Below are 21471 nucleotides of genomic sequence, written 5' to 3' on the forward strand. Positions count from 1 at the left end.
GTTGTTGGGGGGGAATATCACAGTGATTCTTCATCATCTGACCTGTGAAACAAGAGTTGGATAAACTATAATAGGATATTATGGTGTAAAGGGACAACACACTATTGATTGGCTACAAACTTGCAAACAACATTCTGCAACCTACATTCAAACGTCCCTATCCTTTCGTGTGTGGGAGGAGGAAAAGCCAAAAATAATACTAAAAATCAGGTAGCATTAGGGCCCAATCCTGCATCAGTAAAGTAGATAATTTTCTGTTGACTTCAATGCAAGCAGAATAGAGGCCTTTCAGAACTAAAAATGGATAGTTTGTGTTTTGCATACAGTCTAATCCTAAATCAGGAAAACATCTCTATTTTGGGCAGAACTTAAGCACATACTTAAGTCCCATTGAAGTCAATATGACATCAGTCAGACATGCTTAAGGGCTGTCCTGAATAGGGATGGATTTAAGCATGTGCCTAAGTGCTTTCCTGAATAAGGGCCTAAAATGCCAGCCATGCTAACCATCAATTGGATAAGTCAGTATAATAATAGCATAAGAAATGATGAATAAGAATCCAATCTCAGTTACATTGATGTAAATCTGGAGAAACCCTATTAAAGTCAAATGGAAACTCAAATCAGAATTTGGCCCATGCTTTCCAAGACTGAATGTAAATATAATGGACAAGAGGCAGCTGGGAATTTTTTGACTAATTTTTTTTTCCATTGGAAAATACAGATTTGTTGAAACCAGATGTCTGTTTCACAGAAAGATGTCCCAGGTCCAGGATGGAATTTCTGGAGAAAGGGAAGGAGAGAGAGAGAGAGGCCCACCCACTCTGTAGTATACAAGAGCCTGGTGGGCAGGGTACTTACCTGGGATATGGGAGAGCCACGTTCAAGTTCATGCTCTGAATCATGACTTGGTTTTGTTCCACTGTGGAATGAAAGCAAACTTTGAAAGCAAACTTTGAAATATTTTGTGAAACAGAATTCTTGTTTTCTGGCCAGCCTTACAACTGACTCTGTGTTCTGAAGTAATCCTATCATCCTTGTAATTCTATTGCAGTATCTAGTGTACTCGTAAACAATGTGGTGTAGCTAAAATTAAAGCAATTCATAAAAAAAACACAACTATTTTATTAAACATGAGCAAGAATCTGTGTGTGAAAGTCAAGTACATTTTCAAGCAAGTTACGTGAACATTTTCTTGAAAATAGGCTCCGTGTTCTGTTGTGTAGATTAATGGAGTTATCATTAAGGAAATTCATATGTACGTCTACAGAGTGCATGGAGACATAATATGGTGATATCAGTTTCCTTTATGCTTGGTGATGACACAATATGACCTTAGAAAGAGCCTTATTTTCCAATGAAAACAAAGTTAATTGTTAACTGTTGTGGTTTACTGTAGATGATCAGTTGAAATACTATACTATCCAAACACATGGGATGTATCATCTTGTATCACTGAAGAAAGAGAAGCAAAGTATGGTATATTTGCTAATCAGTGGATACAAGTGGGTTATGTTTCAGCATGTCCTGAACTAAAAAACACATCTAGGCTTCACAAGTAAACCACCAGAAATAACAAGTGATCATTGTAATGAGAATTTAACAGGCAAAATAACTATGCTATAACCCCAGGTCATATGGTAACAACTTCATGGGCTCCTTTTTTTGAAGTTTGCTATTCTCTGAATGATAAAAAATAATAGTGTGTATTTATAATTCAAGGTATGTTCATGTTATTATCTATCTGACTACTGGAGCTCTTCTCTTTCAGTAGAAAAGCTTATATGGGATCAATTTCCTTGACTCTGTAAGGGGAATTCACCCCACTATTGACCCCAACTCACCACTGGATGGCAGTGTTCCACAGGAATGCAGCTGACAGAACATTTATCTGGCAGTAAGAAAAAAAGAAAAAGAAAAACCCTTGACTCTTAAAGAAAGCAGTTTAGAAATGACAGTTTTGTAATTGTTTAAATCAGCCTTAATTATAATGCGAACCTCGGCAGAAAGATTGTTTACAATGAAAGACATCGTACATGACTTCCAGTCTCACATGCCAAAAGAAGTTGGATTTAGTTTCAGAAAAAACAAATGAACATTCTTCACTCATCTCCCCATAGTCTAGGAAAGTGACTCAGTTTTTGTTTCTGACAGTTTTTCTTTTTCTAGTGGCCACAAAAAAATATTTTTTCAAATCAGCGAAAACATGAACATGTCACTAAATGATTGATTGCTTGCTGGGTTTCAGCCTTTGATAATTAAGCTTAACACAATGTCTCTTCTGCACTGGAAAATAATATTGTGCCAGATCCAAACGACACATGAAAAATTGAAATCAGAAAATAAAATCCTTTTTTAAAAACCAAATGCTCCCCTCTGCTGCTCAGTGAAGAGAAGAATGTAACAGTACCAAAAAACAAAAAAATAAAAAAAGTGCAGAGGGCCTGAAAACAAAGGGGGAGGAGGGAGTGGTGGGTTCCACAGCAAGCTACTCCTCCTCCTAAAGTCATGGAAACACCTTTGTGTAAACAGTGCGTCAAAACTTGATGGCCCTACTCAGTTTTTGTTCAAAGATAATGAATGGGGATCCCAGCACACGCACAGGTTTATTAGGTTCTAGCTGAGGACATGTTGGGCGTGGGGACGGGGAAGTTCTGGATTCACTTTTGGATGTGTGATGCTTCCCTTGCAAAGAGGCAGCTTTCCAAGTGGAAATCCACAAAGAGATTTTTGCTGCTCTTTTGTCCCCTCCATTGGGGACAGTGATTAACTACGAAGGAAGAACCAGTGAGAACAGGGTCTTGAAATGGGTCTGTCTGACCCGTACACTAATTAGATACCTTCCAGGATGGAGATGAGGGAGGGGGTCAGGGAGCAATACCGAGGAAGCAAGAACACCGCATGGATACTACAGGATAGAGTTGGGAACTGATTTCCCCACAGATTTCTAGAATTCCAAGCACGTACCTCTGCACACAGTGGGCTTGATTCACCATTGTGCTACTCCAGCTCTATACTGGTGTAACTTCTATTGATCTCAGTGAAGTTAATCACTCTGGAGAAACACAGTGGTGAATTGTGACTACAAACCCTCCCTTTGGGAGCTGCGTGTGTTCGGTTCTCAAACCAGTCACTGAGTGAGGAGCTCTGTTTCCTCTCCCACTAGTTTCTTCTGCAGGAGAGCAGAGCATTTGGGCCCTAACTAACCGCATTTGTATTGTATAGGATCATGTCACGAGAAAAAACCTCTGTATCTGAAATAGCCATAGAATTTTTTAATGTTTTTTTTTAAAAAAAGCCCTACAACAGGCAGATTTCAGGGGTTGTTACCCCCAAATAACTGAAATATCCTTTCTAGCCTATATTAAGTCTTTTCTCCCCATGAATGTGGGTTTAGGGTGTGATTTGAAGAGGTGCTGAGTGCTCTAAGCTCCCATGGATTTGAGCTGGAGTGCTGGGTGATCCACACCTCTGAAAATCAAACAGTTAATCTTTGGGCTTCTGTAGCTGTTTGATTACAAAAGGCCTCAACCTTGTCCAGTGTTATTGTTTTTAAATCTCTTATCTTAAGACTCCTGAAGGACTGAAACTGTGTCAGTTCTGTGTTTTCCCGCTATTCTAGATGCTACCCTATACTCTGCTGCTTGCAATACTGCTCTAACACAGCTGTGTGACTGCTGGCCCGCTGGAATCTGTCTCTCAAGCAAGCGTCTGTACTTGCAAGCAAAACTTTGAATAATTAAGGAAGTATTTCAGGCTGGTTTTGATCAAATAGATTAAAACAAGTTGCGCAAACGTGACCTATGAAGAATTTGACCAGAGCTCAAGGTGCTAAAACTAAGATCATAGCATACAAAATGGAGTTGCCGTCAGAGCAGGCAGACGATGCAGTTTGAACTGTATTAAGGAATGGGGAGCCCTAATAGACTCAGATAAGATGTGAAGTTGCTTGACTTTGTTCTTCTTAGGCTTCTGGGTAAATTTTCACCTGGAAGGAAAATAAAGCAATGAGCAAACAGCATAAAATACAAGAAGTGGAACACAAAGCCAGGGGTTGTCAAACTGACATCTAGGCAAATTATTCAGATTGTTAAAATATTTTCTGAGTTGGATACAACTGGGGAAACTGTCTGAAATGATGCTTCAAACTGAGCTATCCACATGTCTGTAGTCTAATGTGCTGAGAAAAACAAACGAACAAAGACAACACAACAACATTTTGGAGGTGTGAAATACCTGCACAGCTATGAACATGACAGATTCTGATCCCACTTAAATCAATGTAAACCAAGGTAACTGCATTTTAGTTACTGGTATCTAACAAAAATTGCAGGGCCAGATCCTCCATTGGTTAGTTTGCCATGGCTCCATTGTCTTCAACAGATCTATGCCAATTTCCACCAGCTGAGGATCTGGTCCAAAGTGAATAGTCACTTCAGATTTATACCAGTGTAAGTGAGATCAGAATCTGACCTTTTATTTTCAGCATCAGCCCATGTACAATGCAATCCTTACCATTTATTCTTTCTAGTTATATTTCCTTTGTGACTACCACATGGCCATATACTTGCTCATATTGAGAATTCAAGTCTTTTGAAAGAGATACTGATAGGAGATAGAGATACAATTGATAAACATTTCCCTGTGCACGGTTAGTCGTAGCTGAATATTAAAGTCCCACTTACTGCAGCAACCTTTACGCTGTGAAATTGAAATTTTGTATAATCTTTACTGGAGCTGCCTTTTTTTTTCTCTCCCCCCAAGAAAGATATTCAAGTTCCCCCACTGGGAAATTGATGAAGTTTGTAGAGTGCATACATGAATTAGAAACAAATAGGCTTCATTTCCTAAGGTCTTAAAGGACTGTTAATGGTTAAGCCTTCCTGCGGGATTGTGCTTTCTTCCCTTTGTCTAGAAGAACAACATTTTTGCTTCATACAGTCTTTTGGGGGGCGGGGGGGGGGAATAAATAAATAATGTTACTTTGTGAATGACCCTTGACTGTATTGGCTCTCTCTGTTGACCCTGGGTTAAAGGATAGCAAGATAGCTCAAGCCTGCTTTCTGTCAGAGTTTCCTTTCTACAGGAACTCCTGTAGATGGCTTGGTGGGAATCCAGTGATAAAAACTGGAACTCATTTCTCACTTACAGAAAGGAAAACAAAACCGAGGAAAGAATGTTTCCTGCTACTCTTCGGTCAGTCGATAAGCTTAATTGGCTAGGTCTGTCTGCTGTACATTGATTGTACCTACTAATAAAAGAGCTATTGATTGGCACTTTGTTTAACAGTGGCTTGCATGGACTATAGTTCCTGCTAATGTTATTACTACATCAACCTTTTCCTGTTCCCTAGCTCTTTAGTGGTATAAATTATGTCAAATGCCAACAACATTTTCACTATTCTCGGACTTTTGGACACTTTCCTTTATAAGTTTTTGACCTCCTTAGTGCACACTGTGTCATCTTAATAGGTGTAAAAGATGCTTAATAGGATGCAGGAAGAGTGTAGCTGCTAAGTTCTTATTAAAAAGTACTATAATTGTTATGGCTACATTTTATGTTTTAATTGGACCTCAGAAATCAAATAAATTGATATTACTTGACATCTATTTAATGTGACTGTGATTAGTGGGCAGTGGTGGCAGATTAATGAAGATGAATACCTATATCTGGAAACTTGCAACATCTTTGTAACCTTGCTAATGCCAGTAGAGGTCACTGCACAGAAATCCTGGTGGATGTAGGAGTCCAACGTGATGTAAAGAAGTGGTTGGCTAAGGAATGGAGATAAACTTGAGAAAAGAACACTACAACCAAAGAGGTAGTCACCTCTGGATTCTGTAGTTTTAGGGTGTTCAGCGTAGTATAATAAGCTGCTTTGTAACCAATCCGACAGCCTGAGATGCTGAAACAATTTTTATAGTGGGGGTGCTGATGATGGAAGCCATGTATTTGGTGGTTTTTATTATTACTTCAAGACGGGGAGTGGCAGCACCGCTGCCTACAGCTGTCCAGGCAGGTTTAACTTTAATTTGGATGGTACCAATCTTGCTTCTCTTGAAGTCAGTAGCAAAAGTCCAATTGACTTTACTGGGGGTAGAAGCAGGGCTCTCTTATTAATACCAGAAGGGCCAGTCTTGTGGTTTAGGCACTGGACTGGCACTCAGAAAATGGTTTCAGTTCCCAGCTCTACTACAGTGTTCCTATGTCACCTCAGATAAGTCACTTGACTTCTTTATACCTCAGTTCTTGATCTGTAAAATGGGGATAATATTCTTTCCTTTCCCCTTTCTTTGGCTTTTTATTAGATTATTAATTATTTCGTGTACACGTTGACTCATACTATGTGTGTGCACAGTGCCTAGCACAATAGGGCCAATCTCCATTGAGTCCTATAGGTGCTACTGTAATACAAATAATAAACAACATAATAATATGTTCACTTAGTAAACTTTATAAAGAAAATGTGTCAGAAATATATGTAGAAATTTACTGGAAACAGACAAGAACAATGGGTGCACATTAGCACATTGTTCCTCTTTTTCAGTGGGCAGTAGCAAACGAATAATAAAACAAAACCGCAAAATGCCAATTTCTGTAGCAAAAGATGTCAGTATTTGAATTTAGAGGGAGTTGGCCATTGAAATGGATTTATCAGTCATGTTTCACCTTTCATTGGGGATTTATCAGTTTATATGTTTATAGATTTCGGGGCCAGAAGGGACCATTGTGATCATCTAGTCTGACCTCCTATGTAACACAAGCCATAGAACTTCCCCAAAATAATTCCTAGAGCAGATCTTTTAGTAAAAAAAATCCCATCTTGATTGGGATTTTAAAATGGTCAGTGATGGATAATCCATCGGTAAATTGTGCCAATGATTATTTTCTCTCACTGTTAAAAGTGTGTCTAGCTTTAACTTCCAGCCATTGGATCATGTTATACCTTTCTTTTCTAGAATGAAGAGGTCATTATTGAATATTTGTTCCCCAACTAGTATTTATACACTGTAATTAAGTCATCCCAAATTGAGGTCCTTGAGTCTATCGCTATAAGGCATGTTTTCTAATCCTTTAATCATTCTCTTAGCTCTTCTCTGAACCTTCTCCAATTTATCAGCATCCTTGAATTGTGGGTACCAAAACTGGACACAGATTCCAGCAGCAGTTGCCACAGTGTCAAATACAGAGGTAAAATAACCTCTCTGTTCCTACTCAAGATTCCCCTGATCATACAGCCAGGATTGCATTAGTCACACTAGGAGCTGATATTTAACTGATTATTCACCACGATCCCCAAATCTTTTTCAGAATCACTGCTTCCTAGGATAGAGAGGTTGCTATTTGTTGTTTAAACCTTTCATGTAATTTCAACTAAGGGACTAATTCTACAGCTCTCACTCACGCAAAACGTACATTGAATCCTATGATCACATGATGGGACCCCAAGTGGTTGAATGGAGGTAGCTATAAGGAATCATTACTGAATTACTCATCTGTAGTGCATGGAATACTCTTTGCAGTGTCATTGACTAGCAATTCTGATGTTATTTCTAAGAGCTGGATTCTACAGTCCATAGCCAGGCACAAACTCCACTGAGCCCCATAGAGTATTGTGACTGTAGGAGGACTGTACAATTAGGCTGGTTGGCCAGATGTTCAAAATGCTCAGCTGCTATTTAGGCATTGAAATAAGTGACCGGATTGGGATTGCGCTCTCTTGAAAATCTGGCCATAAGTGTCACAGTGGGAGCTGCAACATACTGAGCTCTTGGAAAACTGGTCCTGTGCTCTATTGGGAATAAATAAACAAAAGCGTCCCCCCACTGGACCAGGACAACAATGCAGGAATTGTGTGCTTCATTTATTTTTTTATACTCCTACCCTCTCACAAACTCACTTTGTAGTAGCACTTGCAGGACTCTTACCTGTGGCAAATTAATCTAGTAAGTGTCTCACTCTGGAACTACTCTTGAAGCATGTGTGCTAGTAAGGAGTTTGCAACTGCATTCACTTTTCAGTTTGAAAGGTATCAGAAGTATATATGTTGGCAACACTTTGCTAATAAGATCACCAATCCCCATTAAAAAACCCATAAGCTCCTTTCACCAGCAATTTCAGCAGGAAATTTCAATAATTTGTCTTTAAAGCCACATTTTAGAAGGGCAGGAATGGAGTCTTCTAATTCCCATACTGGTAGAATACATGGTAAGAAAACAATTTTACAGTTTAAAACAAACCAAAACCCTACTACTTTGTGACTAAAAAACAGTCCCAACAAATTATTTTGCATCTCTCTGTTGTTTCAGATTGTAAACCTATTGGAACCTAAATGTTGCTTAAAGGGGAGAAATGTTGAAATCTAAATGTAAATATACAGAGAGATCCACAGTATGTCAAGATGAGTAATGAACAGGCAAAGAGAGAGAAACAAAACAATGCTTTTTTGCATTCAGATCCTTTATCTCTGCACCCTTGTTTATGTTCTCTTGCTCTTGACATAAGGGCATTCACATTAATGCACACTGTAGGAGAGTCTCGTGTCTAGCCAAGAAATTGCACTCACCAAAGGGAACAAGATGTTACCATGCTGGTTACCCTAAACAGCTTCCATTCAAACACCAACTCCTTCCGAAAACTGTCGATTAGTGGGGATTCCATATATTTTTAACATCAGTGAGACACAGGGTATGGCTGGTACTTAAAGATGCTCAACATTTTTCCATCAAAAGAGTTTTTAGATGGAAAATTAATTTGCAGTCAAAACATTTCTGGTTTTTTTTTTCATTTAAAAATAAGAAACCAAATAAAATAATTTTTATTTTTTTTATTTTATTTTTATTTTTTTACAAAAAAGAACAAAGAAAAAGCAATTCACTTTTCAGTAAAAAAAAAATTTGGTTTTTGAAAACTGAAAATTTTTTGTTCAGTTTTTTTTTTTTTTTTTTTTTTTGGTCAAAAAACCCCAAAATTTTGCAGGAAATTGAAAAAATAATAATTAGATTTCCCCACAGAAAACAACGGGCATTTTTTGACCAGCTGTACTGACATTATCCTGTTAAAGTTAGCACATGAGGAGTACGACTGTAGCCATAAAGGACCAGATCATCAGTTGGTGTAAATTGGTGTAGTTCCATTGAAGTCAATGTAAATAATGAACTCAATAGACCTGTGCTGATTTATACCAGCTCAGGCTCTGGCTCAAAGTGTCTTAGGCAAAGAGAACATCCATTATAGCTCTTTTATAATGCAGGGTTTTTAAGTTATATTTTTATTAGAGTTACCAGGAATAATACAATTTTATTTTTAGTTTACTTCCTTGTATTCCTCTCTACTACTCATTTCAATTTGCTCATTGTAATGCATGACCAAAACAATTTGAAAGTATCTTTCTGCTTCACTGTGTCTGAGATCTCTGAGGGTGGATTGCACAGTACTGAAGTTATTGTGCTTTTAGGAAGCTTTAAGAATAGGAAGTAAAAGTTTTCACAAGGCCTTTTATTGTGCGGAGTCCATCTATTATTAGAACATCTTCAATATAAAACCGCTACACTTTGTTTTACAACAACTGAACATTAAATCACAATATAATTACCCTCCTAACAACATTTGTCTATAAATCTTTAAATACTTGCCATCTGATGATAATGTAATAAAAAGGCTGTGATGTAAATTGATGTACTTTATTACATTTATTGTTGTTTAAATGACAGTGGGCGGGAGGGGGAATTCATAAAAGATTTAAATGTTCTTTCCACCCCTGGGGTTTGACTATAGCTGCTAGGAATTAGAAGGATTTTCCAAGGTGTTCACTAATGTCAGACAATCTAGGATGCACCCAAAATGCAAATACACATTCTTTATAGAAAGTGATGAATGTTTTTCTGGCTGTGTATGTCATGTACACAAAACTTCTCATGTTGTGGGTATGGTTTTCAGTGTCTAAGGGTCCAAATCTGACCTCTGGTTACATGGGAGTAAGGATTTCTGCATTAAGACACAATGACTGATCTTTGACAGCATCTTTGCAGTCACTCTATTGCTTAGTGGCAGAGAGCTACTTGGTGGGGAGAGTATTTGGGGGTTTATTCCAGTGGGTTCCTTGTCCCTAATGTATGGAACTGTTTAGCAGGAGAAGTAGCCTCTATTTTAAAGAAAAAAAGAAAACAATAAATTTAATCATATTGCATCTGTTTGCTAGACAGCAGTAGAAAGCTGTGAATTAGGATTCCTGACTAGGGGAGAAGAGTGTTGTCTGTATAATGGTTAGAGAGGGGACAGAGAGCTGGGACCCCTAGATGTTTTTTGTTTTATAATGGAGTTTCCCCACTGTCCCCTTCTCCCCCGCCAAAGCTTTTCCCGTTGCCAGAGTCTTTCACGGCCGTGGGGAAAGGTTCCGGCAGTGGGAGGCAGCAGGACACTACCCTGCCAAAAATAGCAATGTATACTTGGTAGGCACTGCTTAGACACATAGAGAGCCAGGTAGGGTATACAGCCTAGGGTTCTGGCATGTCTATACTCTACTAGCCTTGCCACCTATGCTGCTGTTTATACCTGTGCTAGCTGGGCATGCAGTGTCTGCACTCTGCTATTAATATAGACCTGCCCTAAGTGGTGTGATTTGGTTCTACTGTATTAGAGACGTGAGTTCTAGTTACAGCTCTGTCAGAAGTGACCTTGTCCAATCTCTGTGGTTATCAGCCTGTAAAATGGAGGGAATGATTTTTGCTTCCCTTCTAGAGTTTGGCAATTTGCTCAGCAGTAAGGGCTGGGAAAGGCTGAGAATTATTAAGGCCATTTAGTGGGAATCTAACTTATGCTCTCCTGGCTTCCAGGCCAGTGCTCTTTCCCCTACTATTATGATTTGTATTTCGGTAGAGGCACTAAACAAGTCCTTGCTCACATATATAGGAAAACATGGTTCATGCCGTAAAGAGCTTACAGTGTAAATACAAAACTGGGGAAGGAAATACAGGGTGATAGTGATATGAACATGTCTAGTATATACTAGCTGTGTGCACAAATCATAGGTATAATAATAAGACCAGTAGTGGCAATTTCAGCTTGCCACCAGCTTAGCCGTTACTTAGGTCAAAGGATATAGTGGTGGGAGTGGTGTCAGCAACAGGCATTTTGTTCATGTTCCTATAGCTCCACAGGGCTGTTCTGAAACACTGGAGACCCAGGAGCACATGTGGTACGGCATGGCATGGCCAGAAACTTAAACAGTTGTAAAAGTTCTACGCTTGTGCAGTGTGATTTTCAGGGGCTTATACATCAGTCAAATCTTGGCAGGTTTTCATGGTGCCAGGGAAAGGCCCCTCTCTGACCCTAGGACCACCCCACTCCGAATTGCAGCTGCCTCTCAGTGTAGAGCTGGGCAAAATTTTTCAGCCGACACTTTTTTTGACAAATAATACAGATGCTGGATGACTGAACCATTTTTCAAATTCGTGTCGGGGAATAGTTTTCATTAAAATTTTTTTTTTAATGTTCAGAAAAAATCAGAAGGTTTCTACATCTAAATAAAATGTTTTGATTTTTTTAAAATGTGAAACACCTTTTTTGTTCTACATGAAACAGTTGTGGGTTTGGGGTTTTCCCCCCAACGTTTTGGTTTGCTGAACATGTTGATCACATTTCGTTTCAGGTTGACCTGAAATGAAACATGTTTTCAATTTTTCAGATGTGCCAGAAAACCCAAATTCAATTATTTGTACAGCTCAGCCTCTAAGCACTAGCCCACCAGTATGTACAGCAACCTTAACAGAACTGTCACATCTAATAAACCAGGGGTTACCATCGTCAACCTCATCCTCAGCACCTCATTTACATAGATGACGACGCGCATACCCTTGGGAAATGTTCCCACTATGGGAGAAGTACTGTTGACAATGGTAGTTGAGTGGGCGGGCTATTGAATAAGATTCAAAGCAGAAAGGCTGGAGAACAGTGGGGCATATCCAGCAAGTTGAACACTTGAAAACAACAAAATGCTAAAATAAATACTTAGTTAAAAGAGTGGTGCCGGTCTCCTCTCTAACATACTTTTTTCCCTCCTGTCCCTTCATTCTGACCTAGCCTCTCCAGTGAAAATGCAGTTATATAGTCACTGATAATGAAAAACAGAATCAACTAATTCCCAAATTACTTTTAAGAACCCAAATTGTTCTTCAACAGCACTGGGACACACCAGGGTGTGTTTTATAGGGCTTCCTACCTCACAGCACCCAAGGCAAGTATTAATTGCCCCATAAAACATGCCCTGTCATGTCTTGCAGTTCAACACGTTACCTGTCTGTGCAAACTTGATTTATCTCCTTAACAGCCCTGTACTACTTCTGAGAAATGTTTTTAGAAAAAACAGTAAGAGATATTAAAATGGTGACATGGAAGAAAGATAACACTATAGAATTTCCATTAGCCAGGAAAACCTATTTCCAGATTAAGCACCTGTTATAAATGTGTATTATTTTTTTTACTTCCAAGTAGTTTTATTTGTAAAGAATGTTCCTATTTTCTCTAATTTCAGGTGTCAATAGTGTATATATTCCAAAGCACTCTATATGCTGACACTGTATACTCTATAAACTTATTGCACATACTTCTTTCCAGGCCTGCTCATCGCTGTGATATGATTGTTATGCATCTTTGATGTTTTCCACAGTAATCCCAGCTATTGAAAACAACACAGCTCACCTGTTGACTATTAAGAATTTTAATTATACTTCCAAAACCTCTCAGGTCCCAACCCCACCACTGCTGGAGTGTAAACGAATGAACAAGCAAGCAAATCAAGGCCCCAGTCTTGAAAATATTTGCTCATGAAAGTAACCTCATTGAAGTCAATAGGATTTCCCACAGAGTGCGTACAGATAAGCACATGTCTGAGTCTGTGCAGGATTAGGGCCCAAATAAAAGAGAGAGTTTCAGCCACGTAGTAATGTGTATTGTCACTAGGTGCAACTCAAGTAGTTCTGTAGTTTGGTTCAGCTAAGATTACCCTTTGGCCCCCAATGATCTGTCCACACTTTATCTGTTTTCTGAGTTCTTCTCCTTCCTTCAAATCCTAACCTTCTCCGTTCCTGCTTCAGACCTAACCAGATCTTGTCTCCCTTTTCTTGCTCTAGCTTTCCATTCCTTTCACCAATTAGTAAAACTGATTCTCTGGCTGATCCCTGTGACTGGGGCTAGGTAAGTGCTACTCTCCGTTCCCATTCTTTCCTCCTCTGAACTTCCACTCAGGGGGAGTTCTCAGTCACTGGCTCTAGGAAGCATAAGGTTATCCTTTTCCCTATTGTGTTTTGAACTATCTTTAGCCAGTTTGTCCCCTATGCAGAGAGGAGTTAATGTAACCCTTTGTCTCTTTTTAGTTAACATGTCAGAAGCCTGATTCTCAATCTCTAGACATTTACACCTGTACAATATGAATGCAAAATGCTCCCTTGACGATATTACAGCATTTTATACCCTGCTTTCACTCCTATCAATGGCAATCAATTCCCTAGGAGTTGGGCAGTGGACAGTTAGGACCCACAAATTATGTAGTATAACCATGCAGGTAAGCTGTTTTTTCAGCCTTCACCAGTTCAGTTATTGCTAAATCTGACAGATTTTTTATGCTTTTACCAAAAGAATGAGGAAAGATCCAAAAATTTACCAGTGACAAAACCATGAGAGGGCGATCTACGAGAGTTTTGTTGTTTAAAAAGCAGCAAACATAACTTTCTGTAACCCATTACAGAGACTTCACTTCTGCATTTGAATTTTGGGCAAGAATATTCCAATTGCCATACTTAGCTATATACTTGCAGGCTCTTTAGAGGATATTCTTGGTTCCATCACAAACTTGGTTTTGTCTGGTTGGTTCCTGAGCAGGAAGTTGTTTTGATTCACAAGTAATGTGATGCTAAGTTAAGGTATACTTTGAATTTATGAATAAGTTAGTCTATTTCTTTCAGTTACAAGAGTTAATTCCCATTATGTAAAAATGGTATTCATTTTACAGCTGTAAAATCAGGTGGAACTTAAGAGTTTAATTCATAAACAAACGTATGAAAGATTTATGAAGTGCTCACTTTGTGTTTTCCTCAACACAAACAAGGAACTCACTTTTTTTCCTATGTAAATTATCCATAGTGAAATCCATTTTTGTGATTTATCAATCCTTTCCACCCTTGCTTTCAGGCTAATGTATCTGAGAGCTACAGTGCATGACCCAGAGTCAACTAAATCAAGGAAAATAAGGAGGTTTGCCAAAGTAGATTAAAAAATTAGTTTAAAGTGGCAATTCTACAAACCACTACTCATGGCAGATGAAAATCAGTGTTGATAAATGCATAGTAATGCACATTGGAAAAATAATCCCAACTATATATACAAATGATGGGGTCTAAATTAGCTGCTACCACTCAGGAAAGAGATCTTGGAGTTATTGTGGATAGTTCTCTGAAAACATCCTCTCACTGTGTTGGGGCACTCAAAAAGCTCACAGTGTTAGGAATAATTAGGAAAGGGATAGATAATAAAATAGGAAATATCATAATGCCAAGATATAAATCTATGGTGCACCCACATGTTGAATACTGCGTGCAGTTCTGGTTACCCCATCTCAAAGCAGATATATTAGAATTGAAAAGAGGTACAGAGAAAGGCAACAAAAATGATTGAGTGTGGAACAGCCATGGGCAGCATGACTAGTCCACCACTCCACCCCTTGCACCTGAGACCCCGCCCCCACTCTGCCCATGCCAACTCCCCCTCCCCCGCTCTCACCTGCCAGTGCAGCCACGAACCCCGGCCCGCACCCGGTGCAGTGCTGAGCCTCGGCCATCCTGCCCGTGCCCGGAACAGTCCAGAGGAGCCCCGAGCCCAGACCATCCAGAAGACCTCTGAGCCCCGTCACGGCCCGGCCCTGTGGGCTGTGGCAGGGAGCATTAGCTGGGGGCTTAGTCTCCCCCAGCCTCCATTACCTGCTGCCCATGGGAACAGCTTCCATACAAGGAGAGATTAAAAAGACTGTGACTATTGGGCTGAAAAAAGAAACAATTAACGGGGGATATGATAGAGGTCTATAAAATCATGAATGGTGTGGAGAAAGTGAACATGGAAGTGTTATTTACCCCTTTACATAACAAAAGAACTACGGGGTCACATGATAAAGTGAATAAGCAGCAGATTTAAAACAAACAATAGGAAGGAATTCAGTCAACCTGTGGAACTTATTGCCAGGGGATGTTGTGAAGGCCAAAACCATAACCGTATTGAAAAAAGAATTAGATACATTCCTGGAAGATAAGTCCATCAATAGCTATTAGCCAAGATGGTTCTGGGTGTCCACAAACCTCCAACTGCCAGAAGCTGGGACTGGATGACAGGGGACGGATCACTCGAAATTGCCTTGTTCTGTTCATTCCCTGTGAAACATCTGGCACTGGTGGCCACTGCCAGAAAACAGGATATTGGGCTAGATGGACAATTGGTTTGATCCATTCTTAAGTCAGCAGCCGCCCTGTGCTTCACAGCCCCGCTATCAGCAGTAGCTTCATAGAGGTCTGAGTTGGGGTTTTGGATTCAGTCTATTGCTATTCAGGTTAGCAAAGACAGCCATCGTAAGATTCAATGCAGAGGATAAGGGGAAGAAAGTGAACTTGTTTGGCCAGTCCTAGAGGGGTATGGACTGAAATGGTTGAAACAAAAAGCTGGACCAGCGCAGGATCTTTGGGGATGAAAGAAGGGGAAGGTGGGGAATATTAAAAGGCACTGTCTTTTCCAAAAATAAATTAAAAGGCACTATTCATTTCAAAAAATGAATGAATGAATTAATAAAAATACTAGGTGCTAGATGCTGCAATCTGATCTGCAAATTCTCAGTGATTTCAGTGTGATTCCATGCAGGCAGAAGGGTGGGACAGACTGTATAGGAGAAATATGATGTACAATGCAATCTACCACACAATAATTTCTAACGTTAAGTGACAGCTAATTACTTGATTCTAGATCATTTTGCTTAAGCCTCAGCTTCGTTGCTGGATCTCCTGAGAACTTTCACCAGTTTTACTCATTTATTGTAACCACTGAGGCTGCCTCTCTGTGTCAGAGCTGTGCAAGGGACAACAGCTCCAAGACAACACTGTGGACAAATCTTTGAGATCTGTGTTCAGTGTTCTTCATTTTTAATAAAGTATCTAAAAGTAAGGGCTTGTCTCCACTTACCGTGGATTGACGCTGCGGCTATCGATCCACCGGAGGTCGATTTAGCGAGTCTAGTGAAGACCCACTAAATTGACCGCCAATCGCTCACCCGTCGACTCTGGTACTCCACCGTAATGAGAAGCATAAGGTAAGTTGACGGGAGAGAGTCTCCCGTTGACCCAGCGTGGTATAGATACCGCAATAAGTTGACCTAAGGTACATTGACTCCAGCTATGTTATTCATGGAGTTGCATAACTGGAGTAGCGTAGTCCTGCCCTAACATTCCCAAGAGTAATTAGTTTGGTTTTGCCAGTCCCTATGATTCAGCTGATCACCATAGACTGTAAAAAGACGCAACCTCCTAGTTTGAAGGCATATATTGTGGCACCACATTTTCCTTGGCATTGGAGTTTTGGCACATCTTGCAGATGCAAATTTGGTGACATGATGCACGATAACTGACTTGCAGCCACTGCTTTCACAGCCGCAGTTCAAATATGGGTATAGAATTTACAGGCACAAACTGTACCTGCAAGCAGGAAGGCAGGGCCTGGTGAACATCTGGCTGGTATTGTATTACAAAAGTTGCATTACGGGGATAGACAAGAAATGAATTCCTCCTGTGAATGTCAATGGGAATAGCAGGTGTTGATCACTTCTCAAGATTCAGGTGTAAAGTGGGGATATATTTTTTTTATCTCCTTGAAGGCTCATATCACTCATTAACAATGACAGGAGCTATGTAGGTGTGGCAAGAGGAAAGTAGCCTGCTCAACTTATATGTTTCCTGTCTAACTCTGTACAGAAGCAAATACAGGTGGAGCAAATGTAGGTGATTTAATATAGATTTCCAAGCAAAGGAGATGAATTCTTACATTGGTGAGTTAGCAGGTTCATTTAAAATTCATATTGGTATGGATTTTGTGACTATACATACCATCGTGGTAAATGCATGTGCTAATTAGGCATGCAAATGCATATGCATTTATGTGGGAACAAATGAATGTAAAAAAGATGTAAAAATATGTTCCAATACTTCTGAAAATTATTCACACTCCTGAGTGACATAAGTTTTGCCGACGTAGGCTGTAGTGTAGACATAGCCTTACTCTTTGTTAATAAAAATGTACTTTTGAATGTAATTAGAGATAAGACTAGACAAGAAGGCAACATTTTGCTGCAGTAATTCATTTGTTGGGGGAGAATGGGAAATGAGTGGCTCACAGATAAACATATGTTTATGAATAGGCTTGGAAGGACTAGATTTTTATCAGTAAACGTTGATTACATCATACACACTCAAACCAACCGAAAAAAAATTCCATAGATAATAACCAAAATTTACAGATAGAGGTAAAATGCCATTTGAGAATTTATCAGAGTTTGATTTAAGGGTATTTACTTTGTATATTTTGACATGGGTTGACTATTTGTGTTTTAATGATTATAAAAATTAAACTTTTTGAATCTCGGTGTCTACTGTCATTGAATAATTATTTTCTGACACGCCGCTCCCCTCCCCATAATTCCTGCAACTGTGAAAATTTAAATTGATAAAAATTGGGGGGGAAATGCTTAAACATCATCATCATCATCAATATTATCTGTTGAAATTATATATTAAAAAAACACAACAACCCAAAATCCAGTTCTGCCAAGCCTACTTATGAATGAAAGCAATTATTGACTGGAATGTTTAAGACACGTACAGATTTAAATCACTGTGGTGGTCTTTTAATATTGATTAGAGGAAATACTTCACTGATCGTATTGGTCAATATAAATGTATAAATCATGAACGTGTGATGTTTTTACTATATGCTTAATGTTTCTGTCTTTAATTGAGTTATGCTCCCCCATTTCTAAAACGACGGACTGGAAGCTGGAAATCATTTTGGTCCTGACAAAAGTGGTGCCTTTCTTAAAACATTTACATTTAAGGTAATTGGTAGCAGCACCTTACAGCACCACCATAGTCTAATTGAAGCCATGTCTCAGCATTTCCACCTTAAACCACATTTTTCAGGAGTTCAGAACTGGGGCAAATAAAAAAAAAATTTAAAGTTGCAATTTGATATATAAGGGCTCAGTAACTGGATCATTTTTAATACATCTATTTAAATAAATCAGGTCACGTGCAGGGCTGTAGGAGATGTTTGGCTAGAACCCTGAACCCAACCCAACACAGCGTGGCTTGGGGTCTGAGTCAAATTCATGAACCTCAGTGGTCTTGTGCTAATAGAATTCACATGGATCCCTTCTGCCAACCATGATAGCTGTTCCTACAGTCTGGCCCAGAGCATAGGCACTTCCAAAATGGATATTTATCATAAAGACTTCTGCTCTGTATTACACAAACATGTGACCCGATGGTGGGGCAGTTTTAGTTGCTAAGGGAAAAGTTCACCGTTGCAGAGAGTGGGTTAGATTAAGTTCTCACCTCAGTTTTGCCCATGCCTACTCAAGTGCCTAGATCTTTGAATCTTGTGACTTTGAAGGAAAGAGGGATTTGCCCCAGAGCTGTATGACTTTTCTGCTATTGATTCCTTTAAGGCGAGTCTCTGATAATACATGCCCAATAATGTGAGTTGTGGTTTTCTTGGAAATCACCAGGAATGTTCCTTTTTCATTTTGCAATCTTCGTTTGAGGTAATATCCCTTTGGAATAAAAAATAAATTTTTTTTAAACCCTTGCCAATCCAGAGTCTCTTGCTAGTCATCGTTTTTACGATTAAAATCTTTCAGTGTTCAGTGGCATATTCATCTGTTGATCTATATCTCCATGAAATTTTACTTTGATGGAATTAATAAAGACAAAAAGAATACTTTTTGAGTGGAAAAAGTAATGCAGCCAGTTTTACCAGTAGCACAAGTGGAACTGTGCTTTAAAAAGTAACAATGGTTGAAGTGTCTTAGGAAGAATTAAGCAGCAGATTTTTTCTGAGCTTCATGCGGTTAAAAATAAATAAATAAATAAATATGGAAGAAAACACAAAAACGGAGGCTATCGCCACTGGTGAGGGTTAAAATTAGGGCTGTCAAGCGATTAAAAAATTAATCGCGTTGTTAAACAATAATGGAATGCCATGTATGTTTGGACGTTTTCTACATTTTCAAATATATTGATTTCAATTACAATACAGAATATAAAGTGTATAGTGCTCACTTCATATTTATTTTTGATTACAAATATTTGCACTGTAAAAAACAAAAGAAATAGTATTTTTCAATTCACCTCATACAAGTACTGTCGTGCAATCGCTTTATCATGAAAGTTGAACTTACAAATGTAGAATTATTTACAAAAAAACCTGCATTGAAAAATAAAACAATGTAAAACTTTAGACTCTACAAATCCACTCAGTCCTACCTCAGCCAGTCACTCAGACAAATAAATTTGGTTACAATTTGCAGGAGATAATGCTTCCCACTTCTTGTTTACAATGTCACCTGAAAGTGAGAACAGGCGTTTGCATGGCACTATTGTAGCCAACGTCACAAGATATTTACATGCCAGATGTGCTAAAGTTTCATATGTATTTCATCTTCATCCACCATTCCACAGGACATGAGTCCATGCTGCTGATGGATTCTGCTAGATAATGATCCAAACCAGAGTGGACCAATGCATGTTCATTTTCATCATCTGAATCAGATGTCACCAGCAGAAGGTTGATTTTCTTTTTTGGTGGTTTGGATTCTATAGTTTCCGCATCTAAGTGTTGCTCTTTTAAGACTTCTGAAAGCATGTGCCACACCTCATCGCTCTCAGATTTTGGAAGGCACTTCAGATTCTTAAACCTTGGGTTGAGTGCTGTAGCTATTTTTAGAAATCTCACATTGGTATCTTCTTTTCGGTTTGTCAAATTTCTGTGAAAGTGTTCTTAAAATGAACATGTGCTGGGTCATCATCCGAGATTGCTATAACATGAAATACATGGCAGAATGCAGGTAAAACAGAGCCAAAGACAAACAGTTCTTCCCCAAGGAGTTCAGTCACAAATTTAATTAACACATTATTTTTTTAACAAGCATCATCAGCATGGAAGCATAGCCTCTGGAATGGTGGCTGAAGCATGAAGGGGCATACGAATGTTTAGTATATCTGGCACGTAAATACCTTGCAATGCTGGCTACAAAAGTGACATGTGAATGCCTGTTCTCACTTTTAGGTGACATTGTAAATAAGAAGCAGGCAGCAGTATCTCCCATAAATGTAAACAAACTTGTTTGTCTTAGCGATTGGCTGAACAAGAAGTAGGACTGAGTGGACTTGTAAGGTCTAAAGTTTTACATTGTTTTGTTTTTGAGTGCAATTATGTAACAACAACAAAAAAACATTTGTAAGTTGCATTTTCATGATGAAGAGATTTCACTACACTACCTGTATGAGGTGAATTGAAAAATACTATTTCTTTTTTTTGCCATTTGTACAGTGCAAATATTTGTAATCAAAATAATATAAAGTGAGCAGTGTACACTTTGTTGTGTTGTAATTGAAATTGATATATTTGAAAATGTAGAAAAACATCCAAAATATTTTATAAATTTCAATTGATATTCTATTGTTTAACAGTGCGATTAATCGCAACTAATTTTTTTAATCTTGATTAATTTTTTTGAGTTAACTGCGATTAATTAACAGCCCTAGTTAAAATATAAGACGCTGCATCAGTTGCAGTCCTTGGAAAGCCTGTGGAAACCTCAGGCACCATATCACAAACATTTCAGGCAAGTAAATGACAAAAAGCAAAAAATATCTTAGGCCATCGCCTGGAGAGAGGCTTAAGAATATTAAGATGGATGACAAGCGCAATAGCACAGTCTTCCCCGGAGCAGGAGCAGGAGCAGGAAGAATGTCATGAATGGTGTTTTAAATCCGGGAACTTCTAGGCATGAATTGGCTTAGTCAGGTGATGTTTCTGTGGCACCCATCAAAGCATAACTTCTATGTGTTAATTTGCCTGAGACATTTTTAAAGTCTCCGTAGGATAGTTCCCCTGTTGTTATCAGTTAAACGCGAGAGCCCTAATTATATTACGTATGAAATTTGATGACCTGTGTTATGCAGGAGGTCGGATTAGATCAAAATGATCCCTTCTGGCCTCAGTATCTATGAATTTAACAAGTGAAAGGCCTGATCCTGCAAACAACTATGTATCTGAGCATACTCATGTACAGTAAGCCGTTTCATTTACTGTAATGGAAGGTTGTATGTGTAAGTATATATAAGACTGGGCCCTAAATGTCTGTCACCAGATTTTTTTTTATCTGCT

The sequence above is a fragment of the Terrapene carolina genome, unplaced genomic scaffold, assembly GCF_002925995.2.
Source record: "Terrapene carolina triunguis isolate 2854851 unplaced genomic scaffold, T_m_triunguis-2.0 Scaffold130, whole genome shotgun sequence".
NCBI lineage: Eukaryota > Metazoa > Chordata > Testudines > Emydidae > Terrapene > Terrapene triunguis.